We start from the raw sequence: 7,906 nt of genomic DNA on the forward strand, positions 1-7,906 counted from the left end.
GAGCTATGTCAGTTGTGTATTATTATTGTTCGTATCTTATTATGTAGAGTATAGTATTAGTATATATATATATATATAAATATATATATATATATATAATGTAATTACTTTTATTTAATTTGTCGTTCATTATTAGCTTAGAATTTGTATTTAAGACTAACCTAAATACCTAAGCTCGCCGAATCTCATGAGACATTACTGGGATTATAGCCGAAATTATCGCTAATAGCCAGAATACCCAACTGACTCAAACAATGCATTCTAGTCTTTTGTAAGTAAATACATAAGAAAAATACAGTTAATTAGTTAACTTGATGTATTACATTTTGTCACTTAACTAACTCCTTTAAAAAAAAGGGGGGCGCAAAAAACATATATATTTAAAGGTGAGCGTGGATGACAAAAGTTTGCGAAACGGTGAAATAATGCATTTAAATGATTTCAAGATGGACACCCAGGTTTTGCTTTTGGTATGTAGATATAAAAGGTTCATTTCAATATTCGTTTTTCTCATATAGGGTTCATATCCCGTTAGTTTAGTATTTTTTTCCAATTTATCGTATGGTCTTCTTTTCTCTGGCATGATAAATCAACATTGAAATTTTGCACGTATATTATGCTTCTGAATTCTAACTTTTGTTAATCTTTTATAATAAATGTAAAAAAACATCGTGTTTTAAATATTTATTATAAATCTTCGTTCCCACCTGATAAATTAGTTGCTGATCTTTTTATTATGTTTTCAAAAACGGTTGAATGGATTTGGACGAAAGTTGGTATACACTTGGACTATAACCCAACTTTGAATGATTAGTTTTTGGAGAGTGAAGGTCACGAAAATCTAAAAAAAAAAAAAATCTCTATCTGTTAACATGTGGACCGATTTTTCACATTGATTGGATTTTGATGAAACTTGGTGGACGAATGTAGAATGTTAATCCTCATTCTCCTACTAACAATGGTCTGTGTCCGTTGATAACGACTGACATATTTTTGTATTTTTTGAGAGCCGAATATGATCAACGCTGCGTGATAGAGATATGCGCTCTACTGAGTGTCCCTCTATTTTTTTTTTGGGGGGGGGGGGGAGAAAAACGGTACAATTTTTATGAAAAATTATTTAAAAGGTCTCTCGGTGGGTCAGCGGTAAGAAGTTCATGTACTTACAATGCTAAAATTCATGGTTCGATTCCTCTCGCGGTGGACAGAGCACAGATAGTACATACATTGTGTATCTTTGCACTAAAACAACATCATCATTTAAACATTAAGTAAGTTCAAATATCCATTAGACATTTATGTGAGAACTATGGGGTGATGTGTACTTCTGAATCAGCGCAAACAGGAATTTACGTTTAGCACTGTCAAAAATAAAAAACTTCCAAGTTAGAGGTATTTGTATTTTTGCCCCAGTGGCAAAACTTTCTGAGCTAGTACGTTATTGCATTGTAAATTACAATAAAAAGTTAATAAATATAAATCTTTAATAGGCAAACCAATTACTAGTGATACCTCATACTAACTTATGCCATATAACTTTTTCAATAAGACTTATTGTAATTAAGGGAACCCTGATTTCATAATTATTTAATTAAGTAATAAATTTACTGATATTTCTGTTTGTTAGAGTTGAAGTGCACCTACTTTTCATTTTTTGTTTAATTTTTAGAATTTCTCACTTTGTTTGTTTTTTAATAAAATTTGCCTTGGGGAGAAAATTCGAGAAAAAATCTACAAGCGTAAACCTACTCAACAAGCTGAGCATTATTAGAACTTTTTAACACCCTATTCTCCAACATCTGACACTTACCCGTATAATACTCAGTGACCCCAAAACGATACATAAAACTACAAGAGAGCATCTCAAAATATTTCCCATAATGTCTCGATTGAACATTATTTTCATCAATCTTATGCCCACTATTTTAAAACTATTTTACCACATTCACAAATTCATCTCAATTATACGATCTCCCCCCTGGTTACATCAATCAAACTGCAAATAAACTAAAAATTTTTAGTTGCATATTCTAAAGACTGTTTGAGTTTAAGCGCAAAGTTATGCAATAGGCTTTCTACGATTTTTAGAGCATAAGCCCTTATTCTTACCGCTGAGCCTCCGGAGGCAGTATTCTATATACAATATATATGAACAAATATATATGCAGAATTCAACAAAAGTATACAGGCATTTGGCTTTTACTACAGAGCATAGAAACCACAATGCCGGAAGACAATCCGTACACAACTTATACTTACTGCCTGTGGTTATTCTGTATAATATCTTAAGAACTGCATCATGCATGATTACATTTATAAAAATTCTCACACATAATCACAATATTTAAAACAAACACACCCCATAATTGATTCATCATGACTGACACATTAATATTATAAACACAAAAAACATGGGCCAATGACATTTGTGTGCTTAGTTTGTGTCAGATAGTAAAATCAATGTTTTGTTCAGCCCTTCTTTTTATGTGTGTGTGTGTGTTAGTGCAGTGATGCATGATTCGTAGAGTTAAACCACATTAGGTGCAGAAATTTCATATTTGTGATGAAGAAATAGGCCCTTACCAAGGAATATAAATCTCTTTTTAACTCAGAAAAAAAAGATCTTCATGATATTAACAAAACATATTATACAACAATTAAATCATTAATACCTAGGCTTATTAAGAACAGTAAAGATATGAAAGTTAGCCTACATATTAATAATTCATTAAGGAAATTCAGACATGTTTGAATTATTGAATATGAAAACACATATTTCACTAAATTCCATGCAAAACAACAAATATATTTAAAGTTGAGCCTATGGTACATGGATACAATAAGATCAGAAATATTAAAACTATTACTCAACTCTTTACAATCATCACATCAAAGTGTACATATCTTACAATCAACTTTGAAGTAGGTCCTATTTTTTACTAATGTGGGTACATTTTGGTTCAGCATCTTATAATAATTAATTAATCATTAGGTTATTTTTCCATATGTTCCAGAAATATTAGTTAAAAAAAATCAAGAGAGAGACACACACATATAAATCACGTTGGTCATATACGATGACTGATTATTTTATATTAAAATTATTTTGCTGTCATCTTGATATTAGTTTTTAATGTAGTTTCCATTGTAAAATGGTCCATGGTAAAGCTGTTATGTCTAACGTATGTCACCCATCCCTGCTATCTTTCCACAGACCATCTTGTGTACAAGGTTTATAGCTTCCCAGCACCTACTTCAACAGTCCAATTACACCGTAATTCAGAGACCCTATATTTGGTGATTTGACTGGTATGTCTTCATATGGAATAACATAAATATATGTTTAATTCTCCAGCTGCTTAAGGTATGTGACAGTTCAACAGATATATCATGACAGCAACTTGTGTACGTGTGACTTGTGCTGCTTTTCCAGATAGAGATCCTTCTTGATCATGTTGTGTCTGTTGCTTGGGCACATGGATGGCTTTTTCAGCTGACCTTAGTGTGCATGAATCCTCACCTGTTACAAAATGCCACACTTTGTTTCCCAAAGCTGGGGTAGGACTTCTTGAAAAAATTTTTCTAGATGGTCCTGGTGCTCCAAGTTGATCCATATTCCTTTGTTTTCCAATGCTATTAAGTACAAAGGATATCCCCAACCTTGAAATTACACATTTTTCTGACCTGAGTATATTAACATTTTGCATTAGAAAGGGCTTTTACATACCCCTTTCCATAAGTAATAAATTTTCAGTGGCATCACACTACCTACAAAGTGCCAAACAATGTCAAAATGCAGTTGTGATACATAATGTTCCACATTGACTTCATATATGGCTGTCATCTGACTTGATTTGTATATTCAAAATGATTTCAATATAGTACACTCAATCCTCTGTACACCTTTTTAATATCTTGGTAATAGGAAAGTTAATATACAGTTGAAGTTTTTTCTCATTAAATGTAATTTTATTGCACAACACCGACATTTTATCAAAATTACTACTTAACAACATGTTTGTGAATGTAATTTATTAAATGTTCAAAAGAATAATGGTCATATTTCAGTGTAATTTTATTCAAGAAAAGTTTCAAACTAAGAAGAATATTGAGTTTAAAGTAATTCATTGTGTACTTTTAGTCGTCATTCTTCAAATTTTATATAGGCCTAGATTTCACAAAAGGTCTATATAATTATTATAATAATGAACACAAGTTGCTTAATAACAGTCCTAAAGTCAAGTGTCATTAAAGAACATAGTTCCATGTAGCTATTGTAAAATGTATGTATAAAGTTATATACATTAAATATACATTAGTACAAATATAATCATTCTATACAAATACAGCTAATAAATTTCCAGGTAACAAAGTTTTTATTTTTTGGAATCTATAATTCTGGGTAATTATATTTAACAAAAACTGCAAAAATTGTACTAATGCCGTGAAAAATGGTAATACTATGATGAGAATTCTACATTATTTTAAGTTGCATTAATAATACACATACAGTGAATAACCATAAAGAATTGCATTTAAAAGTTATATATTAATCAAACAACCTGGCATTTGTGCATATATATATATATATATATATATATACACACACACACTTGAAAATGGTTTATTCAAGTGCCGTAAAACATTTTCTGTGTTCATTTTCCACCTATTTAAATTTCATACAAAATTTTATTTAATTCACTCTTTGAATCACAGTTGTGCTTTATATGAATATAAATGAATATGAAGGTAATTCATATAAGGAATAAACTCTAATTCTACTATATTCCAGAAAAAATTATTTTAACCATAAGACAGTCTTCTTAACACTTTATCTCTTATTCATACAACACAACAGGAAGACTTCTGTATACTATTTTCAACTGGTCAATAGCTTTTCTGTAATAAGTAGACTAATAATGAGCATAGTACCCCAAATGTTTTCTAAACAGAGACTCTAGAAATCTATAGATTCTTTTCACCACAGTTATCCACTCAGCTAAAGGTTTCAAGCTTTAGTCTATATTAAAAACTAAACAAAGTTTTTTTTACAAATCAATATATCTCCAAGTTTCTATAATACTTTTTTTGTTCTTTTTCTCTCCAGGGGAACCATTATAACATTAAAAGCTCATGTTGTCATATTTTTCATGTAATCAATTCTTGGTACAACTGATTATGTCTAAATAGCTAACACTAACCACAGCTTCCATTTCCAATTGCTAGTTATGCTGCAGAAAAAACAACATATCATTGTCAACTCCTGCTTTGTTGAAGCCAATCTTTGACTATCAGTTCTTTTTTAGCTGCAAAACTAAAATCCAAGTGCTAAAATTGTAACCATTTTAAAGAAGTAAATATCACATTGTCATATCATCATTTGTTTTTTTGAGAATGTCTTTTAACCTATAATTTGCTTTTCATTCTTGAAAAATACCAGAAACATTACATTCATTCTCACAGTTGTAATTTGATTGACAGCATTAGTCCCTTATTGAAATTGTGAGTATATACTCTGGCACTTCATTATAACAAGTGTTATGATCCACAATCGTATGTAATTATATGCAAGACATATAATCACTGCTGTTGTTGATATTAGATCATAAACCTTAATTCCAATTCATCTTGGATGCATCAAAAAATGCTAAAAGCAGATAATTCACATAAATAAATGTCAGTTGAACATTATAAGAAATAATACAAAATACTGTAACATTTCAAAATGAAGATGGATGTCATAGTTATTTCAGTTAATCTTATTAAGGGTATGTATGGATGAAGCTCCCAATTCTTTCCCTATTGCATGTTTCCCCCTTGAGCAAAGAAATAGGTTAGTAACTAATAAGCTACTTCACATCTACTTAAGACCCAACCAGTTGCAATGGAGGGTCAAAGTGACATGAAAAATTAAAAGTAAGTTTGAGACACCATTGAAACAGGTTTCTCATATTTGTAACGATATATAAAACAAATTAACTTGAATGAATGAAGAACAGACTTTTGCACATTTACAGTTTCCCAAAATAAAGTACCAGATGAGTTTGTTAAGCAGACAATTACCATCTTACTACCAGGAAAAACAGAACTGGATTAACCAGATGTGTATGGTGTAATATTTGCAGTAATTATTTCAGCACCTCACATTACTGTGAACAGCTGAATAAAAGACAATATGGTCCTGATCCTTTATTTTTGCTCACTCTTATATTTTTAATGTAAGAAAAAATACAGTGTCAAACTCAAAGATAATTTGATCTATCAAAGTCACCCCCTGAACTACCTAAAAAAAAAAAAGACTAATTAACATAAGCCTAGAATTTAAATTGGTTTTCTCTTAACTATATATACATAAGACACATGTAAAACTCATAAAAAGTACCAAAATGATTTAATACATTATTAAACATGTCAAAAGTTTCTAAAAAACAACAGTTTAAGAATACCATCAGTAAGAACTAAGCAACTCTGATAGAACAAAAGCATAAATACAGCTCTCAATAAAGTTTTATGAAATTAGATTTGCAAAAACAGTTGATGCTAATTGAATGTTTCATTAATTACTTTGGAAACACTATTACTACACTAACTTCTAGTACGACTACTACTAGTGCAATGGTGTGTTATGTCCTATTAGTATTAATTTCTTCTTTTTTAAAAATCAAACATTAATCAATGCAGTAAAATAACGCCTAAATAACAAAGCTCAAGTTATGAGTACAAGGACAACAAGTACCTGCTAAGATGTGATGTGACGGGCTTTCAATCCAGGCCAGACTGGTACGAGTAACACAAGGAATACGACTTTGAATATTGTGATGTTAATAGTACAGTACGATTCTAGTTTCTAGTTCTACGAGTACGAAAGTTTAAACTTCAATCCCGGAGCTTGCAAAAATCAGCGACTGATCATTTGTTACAAATGCACTTATTATCAATTTTAAAACGACACAAAAAACGCTTCCTTTTAAATTAATCACTTAAATTTAAATTGCAAAACAAAATTACACGAAATGACTTATCTGATAAATATAACAAACAAAAAGTCATTCCTGATCGTGATACCACCCACTTTCATCACAACATTTTCTGTGCCATCTGGTGTTGAAAATACTGCGTAGATGTTAAAAATAAAGAAAATATATTGCGCCCAAGAATTACCAAAATCACGGTTCTAGCATTTCACATTAAGCTCTATAAATTACTTCTATCACTTCATTGCGTACAGGACAAAAATCAGCAACTGAACATTTTTTACAAATGCACTTATTAATTTAAAAATGGCACAAAAAACGCGTACTTTAAAATGATCACTTAAATTGAAATCGCAAAACAAAATGACTTAGCAAATAGAGTATAACAAACAAAACGTCATTTCCAATCGTGATGCCACCCATTATGTGTTGAAAATGTGTTTATCTGGTGTTGAAAATACTGTGTAGATGCTAAAAAGTAAATAACATATTTTGCATGGAAGACCTATTAAAGTAAACCAAAATCAGGGTTCTAACATCTCACACTAAACCCGAAATTTTTATGTTTATCACTTAGTTGTCTATAGGAAAATTAGATATGAATAAATTAACATACACTTTCACAACTTTGCTCTTTTACAAGTTATACGAATGGCACACTACCGGCTAGAAACAACTTTTTATCTTCTCGATACTTCACTGAGCCTCGTATTTATAATCTGCCCTCGAATTTACTAGAGAAGCTGACGTAAAAATGTTTTAGCGCATTCTAGGCGTTCTAGGTCTATCTTATTAAACTTTTCGATCTTAACGCCATCATTACGATCCGCAGTTATCTCTAACATATAAATAACTGTTACGTCTCCGTTTGTTAATTAACTTTCCGTAACTTCGTTCCGACGAAACTTTAGCGACACAAGTCCTTACTTAAT

The 7,906-nt window shown here is 30.7% G+C and overlaps 1 protein-coding gene across 2 annotated transcripts in view; it reads right to left on the reverse strand.

Annotated features, from left to right (window-relative positions):
- LOC106459144 (PTB domain-containing engulfment adapter protein 1-like) overlaps window positions 1–7,090 on the reverse strand; it is a 36,990-nt gene extending 29,900 nt beyond the window's left edge. For both annotated transcript variants that reach the window (XM_013918733.2, XM_022385576.1), the window contains exon 1: window positions 6,737–7,090. The gene's annotated coding sequence lies outside the window, so the exon portion shown is untranslated. The remainder of the gene's footprint in view (window positions 1–6,736) is intronic.
- Window positions 7,091–7,906: the final 816 nt, after the last annotated feature.

The sequence above is a fragment of the Limulus polyphemus genome, unplaced genomic scaffold (assembly GCF_000517525.1).
Source record: "Limulus polyphemus unplaced genomic scaffold, Limulus_polyphemus-2.1.2 Scaffold566, whole genome shotgun sequence".
NCBI classification, from domain to species: Eukaryota; Metazoa; Arthropoda; class Merostomata; order Xiphosura; family Limulidae; genus Limulus; species Limulus polyphemus.